The sequence below is a fragment of the Piliocolobus tephrosceles genome, chromosome 11, assembly GCF_002776525.5.
Source record: "Piliocolobus tephrosceles isolate RC106 chromosome 11, ASM277652v3, whole genome shotgun sequence".
NCBI lineage: Eukaryota > Metazoa > Chordata > Mammalia > Primates > Cercopithecidae > Piliocolobus > Piliocolobus tephrosceles.
Window position 1 is genome coordinate 64,037,965 of NC_045444.1, and position 23,157 is coordinate 64,061,121.

Here is a 23,157-nt window from a genome sequence, read left to right on the forward strand (position 1 = left end):
AACACACTTCAGCATATTATCTAGGAGAACTTCCCCAACCTAGCAAGATGGGCCAACATTCAAATTCAGGAAATACAGAGAACACCACTAAGCTACTCCTCGAGAAGAGCAACCCCAAGACACATAATGGGCAGATTCTCCAAGGTTGAAACAAAGGAAAAAATGTTAAGGGCAGCCAGAGAGAAAGGTCAGGTTACCTACAAAGGGAAGCCCATCAGACTAACAGTGGATCTCTCTGCAGAAACCCTCCAAGCCAGAAGAGAGTGGGGGCCAATATTCAACATTCTTAAAGAAAAATGTTTTCAATCCAGAATTTCATATCCAGACAAACTAAGCTTCATAAGTGAAGGAGAAATAAAATCCTTTACAGACAAGCAAATGCTGAGGGATTTTGTCACCACCAGGCCTGCCTTACAAGAGCCCCTGAAAGAAGCACTAAATATGGAAAGGAAAAACCAGCACCAGCCACTGCAAAAACACACCAAAATATAAACACCAATGACACTATGAAGAAACTGCATCAACTAATATGCAAAATAACCAGCTAACATCATGATGAAAGGATCAAATTCACACGTAACAATATTAAACTCAAATGTAAATAGGCTAAATACCCCAATTAATAGACACAGACTGGAAAATTGGATAAAGAGTCAAGACCCATTAGTGTGCTGTATTCGGGAGACCCATCTCACATGTAAAGACACACATAGGGTCAAAATAAAGGGATGGAGGAATATTTGCCAAGCAAATGGAAAGGAAAAAGAAAGCAGGGGTTGCAATCCTAGTCTCTAATGAAACAGACTTTAAACCAACAAAGATCAAAAAAGACAAAGGGGGCATTACATAATGGTAAAGGGATCAATGCAACAAGAAAAGCTACCTATCCTAAATATATATGCACCCAATACAGGAGCACTCAGATTCATAAAAGAAGTTCTTAGAGACCTAAAAAGAGACTTAGATACCCACACGATGATAGTGGGAGACTTTAACACCCCACTGTCAATATTAGACAGATCAATGAGACAGAAAATTAACAAGGATATTCAGGACTTGAACTCAGCTCTGGACCAAGTGGACCTAAGATATCTACAGAACTCTCCACCGCAGATCAACAGAATATACATTCTTCTCAGCACCACATAGCACATATTCTAAAATCAACCACATAATTGGAAGTAAAACACCCCTCAGCAAATGCAAACGAATGGAAATAATAATAAACAGTCTCTCAGACCACAGTGTGATCAAATTAGAACTCAAGATTAAGAAACTCACTCAAAACTGCACAGCTACATGGAAATTGAACAACCTGCTCCTGAATGACTACTGGGAAAATAATGAAATTAAGGCAGAAACAAAGAAGTTCTTTGAAACCAATGAGAACAAAGAGATAACATACCAGAATCTCTGGGACACAGCTAATGCAGTGTTGAGAGGGAAATTTATAGCACTAAATGCCCACAACAGAAAGTTGGAAAGATCTAAAATCGACACCCTAACATCACAATTAAAAGAACTAGAGAAGCAAGGGCAAACAAATTCAAAAGCTCGCAGAGGAAAACAAATAACTAAGACCAGAGCAGAACTGAAGGGGATAGACACATGAACAACCCTTCAAAAAAATCAATGAATCCAGGAACTGGTTTTTTTTTTAAAACATTAACAAAATAGTTGGACCACTAGTTAGACTAATAAGGAAGAAAAGAGAGAAGAATCAAATAGACACAATAAAAAATGATAAAGAAAGTATCACCACTGATCCCACAGAAATACAAACTACCATCAGAGAATACTACAAACACTACTACTCAAATAAACTAGAAAATCTAGAAGACATGATAAATTTCTGGACACATACACCCTCCCAAGACTAAACCAGGAAGAAGTCAAATCCCTGAATAGACCAATAACAGGTTCTGAAATGAAGGCAGTAATTAATAGCCTCCCAACCAAAAAAAGTCCAGGACCAGATGGATTCACAGCCGAATTCTACCAAAGGTACAAAGAGGAGCTGCTATCATTCCTTCTGAAACTATTCCAAACAATAGAAAAAGAGGGACTCCTACCTAACTCATGTTATGAGGCCAGTATCATCCTGATACCAAAACCTGGCAGAGAGAGACACAACAAAAAAAGAAAATTTCAGGCCAACATCCCTGATGAATATTGATGCAAAAATCCTCGACAAAATACTGGCAAACTGAATCCAGCAGCACATGAAAAAGCTTATCTAACACGATCAAGTCGGCTTCTTTTGTGGGATGCAAGGCTGTTTCAACATATGTAAATCAATAAATGCAATCCATCACATAAACAGAACCAACGACAAAAACCACATGATTATCTCAATAGATGCAGAAAAGGCCTTCAATAAAATTCAACAGCCCTTATGCTAAAAAGTCTTAATAAACTAGGTGTTGATTGAACATATCTCAAAAAAATAAGAGCTGTTTATGACAAACCCATAGCCAACATCATACTGAATGGGCAAAAGCTGGAAGCATTCCCTTTGAAAACCAGCACAAGACAAGGATATCCTCTCTCACCACTCCTATTCAACATACAAGTTCTGGCCAGGGCAATCACACAAGAGAAAGAAATAAAGTGTATTCAAATAGGAAGAGAGGAAGTCAAATTGTCTCCATTTGCAGATGACATGATTATGTATTTAGAAAACCCCATTGTCTTAGCCCAAAAACTCCTTAAGCTAATAAGCAACTTCAGCAAAGTCTCAGGATACAAAATCAATGTGCAAAAATCACAAGCATTCCTATATACCAACAATAGACGAGCAGAGAGCCAAGTCATGAGTGAACTCCTATTCACAATTGCTATAAAGAGAAAAATACACCTAGGAATACAACTTACATGGGACATGAAGGACTTCTTCAAGGAGAACTACAAACCACTGCTCAGGAAATAAGAGAGGACACAAACAAATGGAAGAAAAAAATCCATGCTCATGGATAGGGAGAATCAGTATCACGAAAATGGTCATACTGCCCAAAGTAATTTATAGAGTCAATGCTATTCTCATCAAGCTACCATTGACTTTCTTCACAGAACTAGAAAATAACTACTTTAAATTTCATATGGAACCAAAAAAGAGCCTGTATAGCCAAGACAATCCTAAGCAAAAAGAATAAAGCTCGACGTGTCATGCTACCTGACTTCAAACTATACTAGAAGTCTACAGTAACCAAAACATCATGGTACTGGTACCAAAACGGATACATAGACCAAAGGAACGAACAGAGACCTCAGAAATAACACCACACATCTACAATCAGGTGATTTTTCAACAAATCTGACAAAAACAAGCAGTGGGGAAAGGATTCCCTATTTAATAAATGGTGCTGGGAAAACTGGCTAGCCACATGCAGAAAACAGAAACTTCCTTACACCTTATACAAAAATTAATTCAAGATGGATTAAAAACTTAAATGTAAAACCCAAAACCATAAAAAGTCTAGAAGAAAACCTAGGCAATACCATTCAGGGCACAGGCATAGGCAAAGACTTCATGACTAAAACACCAAAAGCAATTGCAACAAAAGCCAAAATTGACAAATGAGATCTAATCAAACCAAAGAGCTTCTGCACAGCAAAAGAAACTATCATCAGAGTGAACAGGCAACCTACAGAATGGGAAAAAATGTTTGCAATCTATCCATCTGACAAAGGTCTAATGTCCAGAATCTACCAGGAACTTAAACAAATTTACAAGAATAAAACAAACAACACCATGAAACAGTGGGCAAAGGCTATGAGCAGATGCTTCTCAAAAGAAGACATTTATGTGGCCAACAAACATGAAAAAAAGCTCATCATCACTGGTCATTAGAGAAATGCAAATCAAAACTACAATGAGATACCATCTCACGCCAGTTAGAATGGTGATTATTAAAAAGGCAGGAAACAACAGATGCTGGAGAGGCTGTGGAGAAATAGGAACACTTTTACACTGTTGGTGGGAGTGTAAATTAGTTCAACCATTGTGGAAGATAATGTGGTGATTCCTCAAGGATCCAAAACCAGAAATATCACTTGACACAGCAATCCCATTACTGGGTATATACCCAAAGGATTATAAAATCATGCTGCTATAAAGACACATGCACACGTATGTTTATTGCAGCACTATTTACAATAGCAAAGACATGGAACCAACCCAAATGCCCATCAATGATAGACTGGATAAAGAAAATGTGGCACATATACACCATGGAATACTATGCAGCCATAAAAAAGAATGAGTTCATGTCCTTTGCAGGGACATGGATGAAGCTGGAAGCCATCATTCTCAGCAAACTAACACATGAACAGAAAACCAAACACCACATGTTCTCACTCATAAGTGGGAGTTGAACAATGAGAACACATGGACACAAGGAGGGGAACATCACACACCAGGACCTGTCAGGGAGTGGAGGACAAGGGAAAGGAGAGCATTAGGACAAATACCTAATGCATGGGGGGGTTAAAAGCTAGATGACAGGTTGATGGGTGCAGCAAACCACCATGGCACATGTATAGCTATGTCACAAACCTGCATGTTTTGCACATGTATCTCAGAACTTAAAGTATTAATTTTAAAAAATTGCTAAGGGTTATAGATTAGATACCCTTTAATGTAAATATTCAAATTTATTTTTATAAAAAAGCAGATATTGAGATATAATTGAAATACAAAAAAACTGTACATGTTTAACATATATGATTTTATTAATCTGAACATATGGTTACACCCACAAAATGACCACAATCAAGATATGAATATAACTATCACCCACCCCAAAGTTTCTTCATGCCCTTTTCAATCCCACCTTCCATCCCCCCACCCCACCATACCTCAGATAACACTGATCTGCTTCCTGTCACTAGAGAGTAGTTTGCATTTTCTACAGTTACAGTTTTATCTAAATCAGCCATGCAGTATGCATTCTTGTCTGACTTCTTTCATTCCACATTATTTTAAAAAAGAATGAAAATCAAGCAATAGAGAAGAAAAATATTTGTAATACATATAACCAATAAGGAGGGTGGTGTTCAGAATACATATATATAAGGAGCTCCTACAAATCAACAAGCAAAAAGCAAACTCAATAGGAAAAATGAGCCAATGACATGGACCAGTACTCCACAATAAGAGAAAACACAAACATATGAAAAGAGGGTTGAGGGGAAGTCATTAACTGAGTTCACTCCAAACATCTGCATGACCTATACTTTCATACCCACCATGAGTGGCATGTTCTTTTATTGGCTGGGAGGTAAATGAGGACCCTATTCATACACCAGGTGGCCACGAGGGGAATGGGCTTGGTAGGGAAAGCTAGAATTTGTGCTCTGGTGACCATGGTGGTCCTGGCCTCATATATGTTAACTGTGAAGAGGAAGATGTAGCAGAACAAGAAGAAAAACGAGTAACTAAGAAACGAATCCTTGTGCTCACTTTGGAATCACATATACTAAAATTGGCACCATAGAGAGAAGATTAGCATGGCTCCTGCACAAGGATGATGAGCAAATTCATGAGGCATTCATTCATTGCATATTTTTAGCAATCCCACTACTGGCTATATAACCAGGGGAATATAAATCATTCTACCATAAAGGCATGCACAAGAATGTTCACTGAAGCACTATTAACAATAACAAAGACATGGAATCAATGTCTTTGCAGGACACGCATGGCATCAACCTAAATGCCCATCAATGACACAATGGATAGAGAAAATGTGGTACATATACACTATGGGATACTGTGCAGCCATAAAAAGAATGAGATCATGTTTTTTGCTGGAACATGGATACAGCTGGAGGCTATTATTATTAGCAAACTAACACAAAAACATAAAACCAAATACTGCATGTTCTGACTTATAAGTGGGAGCTAAATGATGAGAACTCATGAACACAAAAAAGGGAACAACAGACATTGGGGCCTACTTGAGGATGGAGGGTGAGAGTAGGGAGAGGAGCAGAAAAAATAAATATTGGGTACCAAGCTTAACACCTGGGTGATGAAATAGTTATACAACAAACCCCCATGACACAAGTTTACCTATATAACAAATCTTTACATGTATCCCCAAACCTAAGAGTTAAAAATAAATAAATAAAAGTTACAAAAATGAATAGTTAAAAGTCTGCGGTCATGCAAATATGATGCCAAGATTCCAGGAGACCTACACAAAATGCCCATAGCAGCATTATTGATAATAGCAATAAATAAATAGATAAATAAATAAAAACTAGAAATAACTCAAAAGTCTGTCAATAGTAGGACGGATAAATTGTGATATGTTTATACAAAGGAACATTATATGGCACTGGAAATTATTACTACACATTTCAACATAAATTAGTCTCAAAAACATAATGTTGAGCAGAAAAAGAAACAAAAGGATACATGTAGAATTATTCCATTTATACAAAGTTCAAAAGCAGGCAACATTAAATTGCATATTGTATAGGAAAACAAAGATAGGTGGCAAAGCCATGGGGAGGGAAACAAGGGGATATCTCACACAACACTCAGCATGCCAATGAAAGTGGTGGCGTCGAGAGGAAGGATAATATTATTGTGAAAGGGCACCAGAAGATTTCAATGTAGTAGCATTTTTTTTTTTTTTTTTTTTGAGACAGAGTTTCATTCTTGTCCCCCAGGCTGGAGTGCAACAGTACAATCTCGGCTCACTGCAACCTCCGCCTCCTGGGTTCAAGCTATTCTCTTGCCTCAGCCTCCTGAGTAGCTGGGATTACAGGAGTGCACTACTACACCTGGCTAATTTTTGCATTTTTAGTAGAGACGGGGTTTCACCATGTTGGCCAGGTTGGTCTCGAACTCCTGACCTCAAGTGATCCACCCACCTTGGCTTCCCAAAGTGCTAGGATTACAGGTGTGAGCCACCGCACCCAGCTAGTGTTTTACATTTTAATCTGGTGTGAGTAGAAGGATGTCCAGTTTACTCTTCTTTGTGCTGTACGTATATATTTTATTCTTCCATTTGAATATATGATGCATTTGACAATTTTTTTAAAGGCAATGGACAATATAATGAAAACTGAAGAACTAAAGCTCTTGTCCTTTCCGATATGTTCAGCACACATTTTGTTTTGAATGCGCAGAGTTCTTAGGGTTATAGTTTAGCAACATGAGCAGTTAACAACCCAACTGTTGTTAAGTTAATAGGAACACTGTGGCTAAACCACTAAACTAAAATTTCACTTCATAGACTTATTGATACTAAAATGGAATGTTTCTTCAGAGAACTATAGACATCAATTCGCTCACTTCTCTTTTTCTTTTACTACGTGTTGACATTACCATTTATTACAGATCATCTACTAAATAGAATTGCCTTCCTTCTTTACACTTCTCTCTACATTGTTTTGTCCAGGTAATTTTTATGACTTTGATACTAGTGTCTGACATGCATGTAATTTAAAGTCAAAAAATACAGAATGATAAAAATGAGCAGTCAGAAATTTGTATCTACTTATTTATTTATTCATTTATTGAGACAGGGTCTCACTCTGTTGCCCATGCTAAAGCGCAGTGGCTCAATCATAGCTCACTGCAGACTTGATCTCCCAGACTCAAGTGATCCTCTCTCCTCAGCCTCCTGAGTAGCTAGAACAACAGGCACAGCCACCATGCCCAGCTAATCTTTTTGAGTTTTAGTAGATACAAAGTCTTACTATACTGCCCAGCCTGGTCTTGAACTCCTGGGCTCAAGCAATCCTCCTGCCTCAGCCTCCCAAAGTGCTGGGATTACAGGTGTGAATCTCCACGCCAAGCTCAGAATTTTTTTTTTTTTTTTTGAGACAGAGTCTTGCTTTATCACCCAGGCTGGAGTGCAGTGGCACAATCTCAGCTCACTGCAACCTCTGCCTCAGCCTCCCGAGTAGCCAGGACTACAGGTGTGCACCACCACACCCAGCTCATTTTTGTATTTTTAGTAGAGATGGGTTTTAACCATATTTGGTCAGGCTGGTCTTGAACTCCTAACCTCGTGATCTGCCCACCTCGGCCTCCAAAGTGCTGGGATTACAGGTGTGAGCCATCGCACCTGGCCAGAAAATTTTTTAGAGAACCATGTGACTTCTGCAAAGAAGACACATTCAGTATTAACTTTTAACTAGATAAGACCTACAATGAGCTATTTTCACACACATATTTTTTTTTCAAAAATGGTAGAAGCTAATATTTGTTTTAAGTCCGCATGGCAAGTTTCCAGTTTTTCATAACTCTTTGGATGACAGATGTCATTGCCGAGGCATCAAAAGCACTAAATTCCTCTTTGGAAGTGCTATCTGTCCAGTTTCACACCTGCCCTGTATCCTTTTCTCCTCAGAAAGACAATATTTCAAGCATTATCCCCCTAGATGTTACGAAACAGCTGAACCAGCCTGCAAATTAAAGGGCTACCTTGAACATAAATTTCGGATAAGGCCCATATTAATTATATGCCCCAAAGTTTAGATGATCATGCAAAAGTAATTTTCACACATAAAAGGTTTTTGCTTTCTTTTCAAAAAATTGTAAAGGCATGGTGTAAATTTACTATTCCTTTTCTCTGTTTCTAAATGGGTCTAGGTTCTTGTGTGAGGAAAGAGGACAACTAGTAAATGTAATTTACTTATACAGCCTCAGCTGGCTTCACATTCCTCATAAATAGTTCTTATTCAAGCATTCTAAAGATACATAAAATTAAATAAAATTCATCCTGAGGCTAGGTATGGTAGCTCAAGCCAGTAATCCCAACACTTTGGAAGGCCAAAGTGGGAAGATCACCTGAGGAGTTTGAAACCAGTCTTGTCAACACATTGAGACCCCGTCTCTACAAAAGAAAAAGATTAGCCCGGTGTGGTGGCACACATTTGCAGTTCCAGCTACTTAGGAAGCTGAGGCTGGAAGATGGCTTGAGTCCAGGAGTTTAAGGCTGCAGTGAGCCATGATCACATCACTACTTTCTAGGCTTGGTGACAGAGCAAGACTCTGTCTCTAAATAAATAAATAAATAAATCTATCCATCCTAGTGATATAATTTGATCTATTTCATATTCTGAAAGATCTAACATGGAACTTTACTCTTATGTATACAATTTTAAAGAGTAAATGGCTATTCCAAGTCAATAAACTGGTGGCAAATTGAAAGATATTAATGTGTAGCTAATCTGTTTTACATGACGGACTTTCCATTCTCCCACAATGGGCCTCAGTATGTGATTTTGTTAAGTAACATTCAGAATGCTAAACCTGATTTTAAGAACTTGCAGGCATTCAAGACATTCTGCCATGAAGCCTCTAAAATTGTAACTATATTACACAGAAGTTAAAAACAAACAAAGAAACAAACAAAAACCTACACTTAGGGGCAAGAGCGCTTAACCAAGGCATTGCTTATTGCTGCAAAGCTGCCTGTATTAACTTCATGTTAATTCATTAGAGAGAATGGTGGGAGGTGAGGGACAGCTGGCCCCTTTGGACATGGGGGCTGAGGCACCCATGGCTGCTAAAGATTTTATAGATTTTTTTTCCTTTTACAGGATAAAAACAAATCATTTGCCTTTAGTTACAGTTTCTAACTGATACTGTCACAAAGATAATTTCTGGTTGTGGTTTATGCAATGCAGCCTTATACTACTGGCTGATATTAGGTACTGGGTGCCCATTTGTGAAATGGAATTTAAGGAACTGTACTTTTTTAAAAACAAGAATCAATGCTATTTCCCTAACAGACAGTATCTGTCATGGGCAGATGATTCACATTGATGGCTTATAAATAGCTTGAATTCCCCAGGAAATTTCTCCACTGGGTCCTCCTTTCACACTAAATTCAAGATATTAGCCAAATCCTGCTAAGGTACACAGATGTGACTATCCAGAAAAGACAGATCAAGGTTCTTCAGACATCAAAACTTGCTTTGAAGAGAGAAAGACAACATAGTCTGGCTTTGCAGTGGCAGATGGCTCATAACTTTGGCTTTGAATATTGATCTTCTAAGCCAGTAGACAAGCGGAGACATAAGAGTCATACCAATTACTCCAGCACCACATATGGTGAGCTAGCCTTTAAAACAGGCACTAAATGAGACTTGTGATCAGTTTAAACTGCAAAGAAATTGAGGTAATTATGAGACTTACTGATTCCTCAGATAATAGCAATGATGGCTATCATTTACCAGGAGCCTACCATATAACCTGTGCATTTATGTATGCAAAAATGTGTGCCAGAGTTTTGCATACATAGAATAATCACAACCACCATGCAAAGTGGATATTATTGGCCCCATTATACATACGAGGAAACTGAAGCTAAGAGAAGCTAAGTAACTTATCTCATGTTAAGTAGTTTACCAATAACTGAGCCGATGCTAACTCAGAGATGCTTGAGTCTAAAGCTTGGGCTCTTTTCACCACACTATGCTACTTTGAAGAGTTAGCAATCTGTCCTCAAGGCCTCTGTGCATGTTGGTGTTTAATATAGCTCAAAAACCACAAAGAAACTTGTCAGTGGTACAGACAGTAGTTTATGTTCAGCCTAATGTGCTAGAACAGAGTGAGAAGTTAATACTGCTTGCCATTCTATTGTGACCAGTTCAACACCAGGTTGTTTTATTTTTTCCAGTCTATGATTAAATATATTAGCAAAGATTGACTTCCGCAGAAGGAAAACATAGAAGAAATAAAATATCTCCCCAAAAGCTTGAAGCTCTTGCTTCATGAAGAGTAGGCACATCATGAATTGCAAATGTCTTTCAAATATTTTTTCCAGTAATAGGCTGTTTCATAAAAATAATGCAATGACCAAAGAAGTGAAGAATCCTGATTTTGCCATATTTTCCAAAAATAGAAAGTTTATATATACGTGTGTGTGTGTGTGTGTATCAGTAAAATATATGATTTTCTGATATAAACCCTCTCATTATCATGGTCACATAAGAAGTTCTTGGGAGGTATAACAATTACTGAATGTGATGCCACAAGTCCTGAATCCCCTGCCCAGCTCCAAAACTGAGCCATTTAACTTCTCTCAGACTGTTTCTTTACCCTCCAAATGAGGAGAGTAATTCTTACCTTTCATAGCAGCAAGGATGATTAGATAGTATATGGTGAAGCATTTTATAAATCATAAAGTACTACACAAGTATATCACCACATTCCGAATGCAGAACAGGAATCAGTCTAGAAACATTAGAAACTCTCCATTTCCCAGATTCTGTCCCTAGATGTTTTTTTCTGGGATGTTATACCCCACTCCACTTATTATGTTTGATTGCTTCAGTAGGTGTCTAGCCCCAGCAATCAAACCAATCCATGACTAAGGCAATGAATGCCCCCAAAGGACATTCCCTGTAGCCAAACAGCAAAAAGCTATTGGACCAATAGATCACTGGTATGGCTGAAACTTCCGTGCCCTACTTACAGGTCACCTAGAATTTACAAAAAGTTTCACAATAAAGAGAAATGTGCAGTTTTTTTCTAGAATAAGTTGCTTTCTTGTATACACTAGAGCTTCAGGTTTTTTCTCAGAGACAAATTGTACATCTCATTTTTATGATGGATATATGCAAGTATAAGACCTGCATAGAGCAACTCAAACTCTGCCTTGAAAATTCTCTAAAATGTTGTAGGAAATCTGTTAACTATATCCTCCATCTAATTCCTAGCGATATAAATAGATTCCTTCCCTGCAGGTTTTGGTACTGATTAGTTATGATGAAAAATGAAAGTTTTTCATATTTAAAGAAACTACCCATTTTGTACACTCACAACATAGCTTCCAGAAATATTGTTTAGTCCTTGGCAACACTGTCTCACAACTTTAGTAAAGGGCATTGTGAAAAGATGTTGAACAGACTGCCACTCATTGTTTACATACCACACCAGAGACAGTAATTTGTGGTGGTTAAGAGTACAAACTGTGGTTCCAACAATATGGGTTCAAATCCTGGCTCTCCAACTTAATAGCTGTGTGACCTTGGGGAAATTAAGAAAGCTTCTAATAAGTGTTAACTATCACTACTGTCAGTAGTAGTAGTAGTAGTAGTAGTAGTAGTAGTAGTAGTAGTAGTAGTAATAGTAGTAGTAGTAGTAGTATTGCCTTCACAGGTATTAATAGATTATATTGCAAACCATGAAGTTTCCTGAGGCTTCTTGTTCCAAACTCTCCAAACCCGACACAATTGTTGGGACCTTTGCACAAAAATAATCATTTACCTGATGTCAATGGATGTGAATGGCTAAAACAGCTTCTGGAATGCATTCTAGCAGATTTTTGAACTTCATATTCCATCAAGGAGCCACCTTCTTTCATGGACAGGAATCCAGCCTTGAACATGTGAATAGAACCTGAATGTAATCCTTAATATTTCCAATAATGGTAAAACTGTAGAATCTAAACAGAGCTGGATAATTTGAGTTTGCATCTGGGCTCTGCCTGTTACCAGCTGTATAAACTTGGGCAAGTTACAAAAACTATTCAAGTCTAGCTTCCTCACATGTAAAACGTAGAAAGTAATGGTGTCTATCTCATAGAACCTTGTGAGGATTAAATAAGACAACTAAATCTTACCACAGTGCCTAGTGCATAACATACTCTCAATAAATATTGGCTATTACTATTAATTTTGGGGGGGGATTGGTTGGTACAGTTGATATGAGCTCTTCACCTGTGTGTTAACTGAAAAATGAATTTTTTGCTCCTGATCCTTTAAGGACTATAAAATGTATGGATGAAGTCTTATCAGCAGAAGTCTTATGTTATTATAATGTTGAATTCAGTTCACTTTTTGGAAGATTTTATAATAAATCTTACCCATGTGAAACAATCATGTAGTAGATTGTCTAAGAAATTATAGAAATATAACATTGAGAAAGTAGTTGATCTCTGTATTGTAACCATCAATGTTTCCTTTCTAATTAGGTTTCTTGCTTGTTTGTTTTTATAATTGAAGAATTGGGGTCAGAACTTCAGAATAATAAAGTCATAGAGTCAGAAGGTGAGATGATAGATACAAGGTCAAGGAAAGCTGTTGATCGACCCTTTCAAGTCAGGCAGGCCTGACTTAAACATGGTTTGCTTTTGGCAAAGCTGAGGTAGTCAGTTCAGCTTGAGTTCCCTTGTAGATTCTCTTTACTCTTCTCAGTCAGTGAACCTATCTTGAGTCCCATTATTGCTTGTATCAAGTGGTCAATTTATTTCTGTTAGTGTTAATCACTAATTAACTTGTTCACTGCTGATGGGTCCTCAGAGATGTCTGGAGACTCTTACAGTTGGAAAAGCCAGAAATCTTGAGGGGCATAGAACTATAAAAGAATTATAGGTTGTGAAGTTGTTAGTTTGAGGCACATATCTTTTGTCCACTATTCCTATGTCTAGGGCCTATCTCATTCCTGTAGACTTATTATGTGTTTTTAGATGAATAATTATGCAGAAAAACATTCTGTTATTTTGTTTTTTACTTGGAGACAAAAGGACTCAGATCCTATGATATGATAGTTGTCTATATGCTGTATTGGAGTAGATGGGAAGACCTAGAAACAAACTTGGAACCAGATAATTTCTTTCTTCAAGATATCACCCAAGGCCAGGCATGGTGGCTCATGCCTATAATTCCAACACATTGGGAGGCTGAGGTGGATGGACCACTTGAGGTTAGGAGTTCAAGACCAGCTTGGCCAACACAGTGAAACCCTGTCTCTACTAAAAATACAAAAAATTAGCCAGGTATGGTGGCGCATACCTGTAATCCCAGTTACTCAGGAGGCTGAAGCAGGAGAATAGCTTGAACCCAGGAGGCAGAGGATACAGTGAGCCAAGATCATGCCACTGCACTACAGCCTGGGCCATAGACCAACAGTCTGTCTCATAAAAAAAAAAAATCACGAAGTGGCAGTATCAAAGAACGGCTTTTCTCCAGCTACCCTAAAGATATATAAAACAACATGCTGGAGGGAGGTTCCAATATGGCTGAATAGGAACAGCTCTAGTCTACAGGTCCCAGCGTGAGTGATGCAGAAGACGGGTGATTTCTGCATTTCAACTGAGGTACCAGGTTCATCTCACTGGGGCTTATTGGACAGTGGGTGCAGGACAGGGGGTGCAGCCCACCGAGCGTGAGCTGAAGCAGGGCAAGGCATCACTTCACCCAGGAAGCACAATGGGTCAGGGAATTTCATTTCCTAGCCAAGGGAAGCTGTGACAGACGTCACCTGGAAAATCGGGTCACTCCCACCCTAATACTGCACTTTTCCAACAGTCTTAGAAAACGGTACACCAGAAGATTATATCCCATGCCTGGCTCAGAGGGTCCCATGCCCAGGGAGCCTCTCTCATTGCTAGCACAGCAGTCTGAGGCTGAACTGCAAGGCAGCAAAGAGGCTGGGGGAAGGGCACCCGGCATTGCTGAGGTTTGAGTAGGTAAACACAGCAGCCTAGAAGCTCGAACCAGGTGCAGCCCACCGCAGCTCAAGGAGGCCTGCCTGCCTCTGTAGACTCCACCTCTGGGGGCAGGGCATAGCTGAACAAAAGGCAGCAGAAACTTCTGCAGACTTAAATGTCCCAGTCCAACAGCTTTGAAAAGAGCATTGGTTCTCCCAGCACAGAGTTTGAGATCTGAGAACAGACAGACTGCCTCCTCAAGTGGGTCCCTGACCCCCCAGTAGCCTAACTGGGAGGCACCTCCCAGTAGGGGCCAACTGACACCTCACATGGCCGGGTGCCCCTTTGAGACAAAGTTTCCAGAGGAATGATCAGGCAGCAACATTTGCTGTTCTGCAATATTCGCTATTCTGCAGCCTCCGCTCATGATACCCAGGCAAACAGAGTCTGGAGTGGACCTCCAGCAAACTCCAACAGACTTGCAGCTGAAGGTCCTGACTGTTAGAAGGGAAACTAACAAACAGGAAGGATATCCACACCAAAACCCCATCTGAACGTCACTATTATCAAAGACCAAAGGTAGATAAAACCACAAAGATGGGGAGAAACCAGAGCAGAAAAGCTGAAAATTCTAAAAATCAGAGCTCCTCTTCTCCTCCAAAGGAATGCAGCTCCTTGCAGCAATGAAACAAAGCTGGATGGAGAATGACTTTGACGAGTTGAGAGAAGAAGCCTTCAGATGATCAGACTTCTCCAAGCTAAAGGAGGATCTTCAAACCCATCGCAAAGAAGCTAAAAACCTTGAAAAAAGATTAGACAAATGGCTAACTAGAGTAACCAGTGTAGAGAAGTCCTTAAATGACCTAATGGAGCTGAAAACCTAGGCACAAGAACTTCATGCCATATGCACAAGCTTCAGTAGCTTAATCGATCAACTGGAAGAAAGGGTGTCAGTGATTGAAGATCAAATGAATGAAATGAAGTGAGAAGCTTAGAGAAAAACAAGTAAAAAGAAACTAACAAAGTCTCCAAGAAATATGGGACTATGTGAAAAGACCAAATCTATGTCTGATTGCTGTACCTGAAAGTGACAAGAAGAATGGAACCAAGTTGGAAAACACTCTGTAGGATATTAACCAGGAGAACGTCCCCAAACTAGCAAGGCAGGCCAACATTCAAATTCAGGAAATACAGAGAACGCCACAAAGATACTCCTTGAGAAGAGCAACTCCCAGACACATAATTGTCAGATTCACCAAAGTTGAAATGAAGGAAAAAATGTTAAGAGCAGTCAGAGAGAAAGGTCAGGCTACCCACAAAGGGAAGCCCATCAGACTAACAGTAGATCTCTCAGCAGAGACTCTACAAGCCAGAAGAGAGTGGGGGCCAATATGCAACGTTCTTAAAGAAAAGAATTTGCAACCCAGAATTTCATATCCAGACAAACTAAGCTTCATAATGAAGGAGAAATAAAATCCTTTAGAGACAAGCAAACACTGAGAGATTTTGTCACCACCAGGCCTGCCCTACAAAAGCTCCTGAAGGAAGCACTAAACACGGAAAGGAACAACTGGTACCAGCCACTGCAAAAAACATGCTAAATTGTAAAGACCATCAATGCTAGGAAGAAACTGCATCAACTAATGAGCAAAATAACCAGCTAACATCATAATGAAAGGATCAAATTCACACATAACAGTATTAACCTTAAATGTAAATGGGCTAAATGCTCCAATTAAAAGACAAAGACTGGCAAATTGGATAAAGAGTCAAGACACATCAGTGTGCTGTATTCAGAAGACCCATCTCATGTGCAGAGACACACATAGGCTCAAAATAAAGGGATGGAGGAAGATCTACCAAGCAAATGGAAAACAAAAAAGAAGCAGGGGTTGCAATCCTAGCCTCTGATAAAATAGACTTTAAACCAACAAGGATCAAAAGAGTCAAAGAAGGCCATTACATAATGGTAAAGGGATCAATTCAACAAGAAGAGCTAACTATCCTAAATATATATGCACCCAATGCAGGAGCACCCAGATTCATAAAGCAAGTCTTTAGAGACCTACAAAGAGACTTAGACTCCCACACAACAATAATGGGAGATTTTAGCACCCCACTGTCAACATTAGACAGATTAACATGACAGAAAGTTAACAAGGATATTCAGGAATTGAACTCAATTCTGCACCAAGCAGACCTAATAGACATCTACAGAACTCTCCACCCCACATCAACAGAGTATACATTGTTCTCAGCACCACATTGCACTTATTCCAAAATTGACCACATAGTTGGAAGTAAAGCACTCCTCACCAAATGTAAAAGAACAGAACTTATAACAAACTGTCTCTTAGACCACAGTGCAATCAAACTAGAACTCAGGATTAAGAAACTCACTCAAAACCGCTCAACTATGTGGAAACTGAACAACCTGGTCCTGAATGACTCCTGGATACATAACGAAATGAAAGCAGAAATAAAGATGTTATTTGAAACCAATGGGAACAAAGACACAACGTACCAGAATCTCTGGGACACATTTAAAGCAATGTGTAGAGGGAAATTTATAGCACTAAATGCCCACAAGAGAAAGCAGGAGAGATCTAAAATTGATACCCTAACATCACAACTAAAGAACCAGAGAAGCAAGAGCAAACACATTCAAAAGCTAGCAGAAGGCAAGAAATAACTAAGATCAGAGCAGAACTGAAGGAGATAGAGACACAAAAAAACCCTCAAAAAATCACTGAATCCAGGGGCTGATTTTTTGAAAAGATCAACAAAATTGATAGACTGCTAGCAAGACTAATAAAGAAAAGAGAGAAGAATCAAATAGACACAATAAAAAATGATGAAGGGGATATTCACCACCAATCCCACAGAAATACAAACTACCATCAGATACTACTAGAAACACCTCTACTCAGATAAAATAGAAAATCTAGAAGAAATGGATAAATTCCTGGACACATACACCCTCCCAAGACTAAACCAGGAAGAAGTTGAATCTCTGAATAGACCAATAACAGGCTCTGAAATGGAGGCAGTAATTAATAGCCTACCAACCAAAAAAGTCCAGGACCAGACAGATTCGCAGCCAAATTCTACTAGAGGTACAAGGAGGAGCTGGTACCATTCCTTCTGAAAATATTCCAATTAACAGAAAAAAAGGGAATCCTCCCTAACTCATTTTATGAGGCCAGCATCATCCTGATACCAAAGCCTGACAGAGACACAACAAAAAAAGAGAATTTTAGACCAATATCCCTGGTGAACATCGATACAAAAATCCTCAATAAAATACTGGCAAACCGAATCCAGGAGCATGTCAAAAAGCTTATCCACCATGATCAAGTGGGCTTCATCCCTGGGATGCAAGGCTGGTTCAACACATGCAAATCAATAAACATAATCCAGCATATAAACAGAACCAAAGACAAAAAACACACGATTATCTCAATAGATGCAGAAAAGGCCTTTGACAAAATTCATCAGCCCTTCATGCTAAAAACTCTCAATAAACTAGGGTATTGATGGGACGTATCTCAAAATAACAAAAGATATTTATGACAAACCCACAGCCAATATCATACTGAATGGGCAAAAACTGGAAGCATTTCCTTTGAAAACTGGCACAAGACAGGGATGCCCTCTCTCACCACTCCTATTCAACATAGTGTTGGAAGTTCTGGCAAGGGCAATCAGGCAGGAGAAAGAAATAAAGGATATTCAATTAGGAAAAGAGGAAGTCAAATTGTCCCTGTTTGCAGATGACATGATTGTATATTTAGAAAACCCCATCATCTCAGCCCAAACTCTTCTTAAGCTGGTAAGCAACTTCAGCAAAGTCTCAGGATACAACATCAATGTGCAAAAGTCACAGTCATTCTTATAAACCAATAACAGACAAACAGAGAGCCAAATCATGAGTGAACTCCCATTCACAATTGCTTCAAAGAGTATAAAATACCTAGGAATCCAACTTACAAGGGATGTGAAGGACCTCTTCAAGGAGAACTACAAACCACTGCTCAATGAAATAAGAGGACACAAACAAATGGAAGAATATTGCATGCCCATGGATAGGAAGAATCAATATCGTGAAAATGGCCATACTGCCCAAGGTGATTTATAGATTCAATGCTATCCCCATTAAGCTACCAATGACTTTCTTCACAGAATCGGAAAAAACTACTTTAAAGTTCATATGGAACCAAAGAAGAGCCCACATTGCCGAGACAATCCTAAGCCAAAAGAACAAAGCTGGAGGCATCACGCTACCTGACTTCAAACTATACTACAAGGTACAGTAAGCAAAACAGCATGATACTGGTACCAAAACAGAGATATAGACCAATGGAACAGAATAGAACCCTCAGAAATAATGCACACATCTGAAACCATCTGATCTTTGACAAACCTGACAAAAATAAGACATGGGGAAAGCATTCCCTATTTAATAAATGGTGCTGGGAAAACTGGCTAGTCATATGCAGAAAGTTGAAACTGGATCCCTTCCTCACGCCTTATACAAAAATTAATTCAAGATGGATTAAAGACTTAAATGTTAGACCTAAAACCATAAAAAACCCTCGAAGAAACCCAGGGCAATACCATTCAGGACACAGGCATGGTCAAGGACTTCATGTCTAAAACACCAAAAGCAATGGCAACAAAAGCCAAAATTGACAAATGGGATCTAATTAAACTAAAGAGCTTCTGCACAGCAAAAGAACCTACCATCAGAGTGAACAGGCAACCTACAGAATGGGAGAAAATTTTTGCAATCTACTCAACTGACAAAGGGCTAATATCCAGAATCTACAAAGAACTCAAACAAATTTACAAGAAAAAAAAACTACCCCATCACAAAGTGGGCAAAGGATATAGACAGACACTTCTCAAAAGAAGACATTTATGCAGCCAACAGACACATGAAAAAATGCTTATCATCACTGGCCATCAGAGAAATGCAAATCAAAACCACAATGAGATACCATCTCAACCAGTTAGAATGGAGATTAAAAAGTCAGGAAGCAACAGGTGCTGGAGAGGATGTGGAGAAATAGGAACACTTTTACACTGTTGGTGGGATTGTAAACTAGTTCAACAATTGTGGGAGACAGTGTGGCGATTCCTCAAGGATCTAGAACTAGAAATACCATTTGACCCAGCCATCCCCTTACTGGGTATATACCCAAAGGATTATAAATCATGCTGCTATAAAGACACATGCACATGTATGTTTATTGTGGCACTATTCACAATAGCAAAGACTTGGAACCAATCCAAATATCCATCAATGATAGACTGGATTAAGAAAATGTGGCACATATACACCATGGAATACTATGCAGCCATAAAAAAGGATGAGTTCATGTCATTTGCAGGGACATGGATGAAGCTGGAAACCACCATTCTCAGCAAACTATCGCAAGGACAAAAAAACCAAACACCACATGTTCTCACTCATAGGTGGGAACTGAATAATGAGAACACTTAGACACAGGAAGGGGAACATCACACACCGGAGCCTATTGTGGGATGGGGGGAGAGGGGAGGGATAGCCGTAGGAGATACACCTAATGTAAATGATGAGTTAATGTGTACAGCACACCAACATGCCACATGTATACATATGTAACAAACCTGCACATTGTGCACGTTTGAACTTAAAGTATAATCAAAATAAATAAATAAATAAATAAATAAATAAAAACAAAAAGTTAAATGTAAAAAAAATTTTAAAAACCCAACATGCTTTTACACAAATAGAGCTTTGTTACAAGTCACCTCATCAGTACTTTCGGTCAGATGACACCCTGAGCCCCTCTGGTAACATGAGAGAGTAGCCACTAGTCACACTACCAGCAGATCAGATATGAGCCTCATTCAACACCAAGAACAACTTGCTACAAAGATACTAGCTTAAAATTTGGGGGCAGAATTATTTTGTAAGGTTTCTCCTCTGTGTTTTCAAATTAACATGGAATTTTAGAGCTGGAGAGTCTTAGAAGTCATTTTCCTAACCCTCCCATGTTGTATATGGAGATTCTGAGGGTCAGAGAGAGCAGGTCATCTGCCTGCATTCCCACAGGTGATGAGTGCAGGGAAGCCCAGATTTATGCCCCCTCTTGCTCCCAGGCCTTCCACGGCTCACTGCCTTCAACTGAAGGTGACTAAGATAACAAGGCCCTTGAATAATCTGGCTATACCATCCTATCCACTACCTACCCAGGATGAACTCCTTTTGCTCATGAACATTCTACGTGAGAAATGGTTATAGACAGAAGTAGACAGAACACCTAGGAAACAGTTTCAATAATCTGAGTGAAAGATAATGGTGACTTGAATCAGAGTTGTGGTAGTAGAGTTGCAGAAAAGTGAACAGATTTGAGATTGTTTTATGGAGTGAATCAGAAGAGTCTTCGGATGGATCTAATATGTAGGTGAATAAAAGGAAGGAATCAAAGGTAACACCTAGGGTTCTGGCTTGGGCAACTGAAGATAAAGAAGATAAGGAAAAGGAAAGAGAGTATTGGGATGGGGGTAGGGGCACGGTGTGAAAGAAAGAGTTCTCTCAATGTTCTGGGTATAACAATCTGTTTGAGAGGTGGCGTGGCATATGTAAGAGGAGGAGCAATATTTCCCCCTTTTCTGTTTTCCATGAGGAGACTTCCCTTAACCCCTCCAGACTTTGGATCCATTCCTTGCTCCTCCCTAGAAAGGTAGGGTGTGTTATCTGATGAGGAAATTAGGGAGACTAACAGGGCATGCACAACATAGCTCCTTCCTTCCTCTAATCCTTGGGAGTCAGGCCACCCCCAAAGAGCAGGCTTTCAGTTCCCCGATGCTGTAATTTCCAAAGGGACAGACCCCTTGCATGAGGACGACTGTGGGCATCCAGCATTGTCTGTGCTTGGGAGGGTAGGTTTATCTAATTCTGGAGCTGAGAATTATACATGCCTAGAAATATAAGCCCATATTCCAATATCTGTTTCATAAGCCATAAATATGATATTTTGATGTACCATATGCATTTCTTTTTTGTCTTTTTTCTCATCTCAATTTGTTCAGGGTAGGGAAGAAAGAAGGTAGGTATTGGGTCCTCTCAAAATTCAAGAGTGGGAGGAACAGTGGGAGAAGAACACAGAGTTCTTCCTCTAACACTGTGGCCCTGTGACCTCAGGAAGAGGATCTTCTCAGTGTCTGTTTCCTAATCTATGAAAGGGAAAGGATAACACCTACTCTGCCTTTCTCAAAAGGTTATTATGAAGAGCTTAACAACCAATATTTGAATATTTAAATATTCAATATTTGAATATTTGAATGTTTAAATATTCAACATTTGGACATTTGAATAACCAATATTTGAATGTAATCTTAATATTCCAATATTTGAATATGACTTTGAGCCTGGCACTTGAAGTGCCAGTGGCATATGTAAGAGTTATGGTAGTAGAGTTGGAGAAAAGTAAAAAATTTGAGATGGTTTTATGAGTAAATCAAAAGAACCTTCTGATGGACTTAATATGGTAGGTGAATAAAAGAAAGGAATCGAAGACCTAGGTTTTTGTCTTTAAAGTGCCAGGCTGAAAGTCATATTCAAATATTGGAAACATCACTTGTAGTTCCAAATGCATTGACTAAGGAATTTATAGATGGAATTTCTACAAAGAGAAAAACAATAATGGACCAACTAGTATTTCTATTGTAATAATAATTATTATTATCATGATAATTTTACTATATACATCTCCTTAGGCAAATAGTGGTTATCAAAGGTGACAGCCCTACAGGAAGACATAGAAAGAGAAAGTCATCTGATGCTCCTTTATTCACATTTTTCTATTTCAAATATTGAAAAGCTGGCCTTATTATTTAGCTTTGTACATTTATAGAAAATTTGAGAATAAGAAATGCATTCGTGGCTGGGCGCGGTGGCTCAAGCCTGTAATCCCAGCACTTTGGGAGGCCGAGACGGGCGGATCACGAGGTCAGGAGATCGAGACCATCCTGGCTAACACGGTGAAACCCCATCTCTACTAAAAAATACAAAAAACTAGCCGGGCGAGGTGGCGGGCGGCTGTAGTCCCAGCTATTCAGGAGGCTGAGGCAGGAGAATGGCCTAAACCTGGGAGGCGGAGCTTGCAGTGAGCTGAGATCCGGCCGCTGCACTCCAGCCTGGGCGACAGAGCGAGACTCCGTCTCAAAAAAAAAAAAAAGCATTCGTAATAAATGGGTTCTTTTATCTAGGAAAGAAAAAAAGTATCTTTCATAAAGCTGGGGTGATATTTTTTTAAATACACTTTCACATACAGGCCCAGGGATTATGTTCTTCTAAAAATAATGAAGAAAGATGCAGATGTTATGGTTCTGTGTAGTTTTTAGTCAAGAAAAAAAAAGCTCTCAGAAACAGCTACACGGTTGATAAAGCGTGGTTGACTTTCCCTTTGATGACTTGTCACAGAAGGGCACCAACAAGTCCTGTGGCTGAATTTTACAAATGACTAAGCAAGTTTTGGAGCGTTAATATATTGAGGGAGAAGAAATACAATAACAAAGGTGATTATCCCACATGCTTCCTGGTGGATTCAGGAAGATGGAAAATATGTCTTTTCTGTATACAAAAGAAAGAAAAATTGTCCTGCAGGGGACATTCACCACCAGGAACTTTAGGTTAACAGAGACAAGATTTCAAACAATCAATGAGCCTGAGAATTGCTGGCATGATAACTCCTGAGTTGCTGTT

The 23,157-nt window shown here is 39.1% G+C and overlaps 1 protein-coding gene and 1 pseudogene across 2 annotated transcripts in view; one reads left to right on the top strand and one right to left on the bottom strand.

Moving 5' to 3' along the window:
• Nucleotides 1-23,157, bottom strand: part of PDE11A (phosphodiesterase 11A) — a 514,093-nt gene that overhangs the window by 436,633 nt on the left and 54,303 nt on the right. The gene's annotated exons all lie outside the window — the stretch shown is intronic.
• Nucleotides 5,454-5,568, top strand: LOC111542865 (annotated as a pseudogene).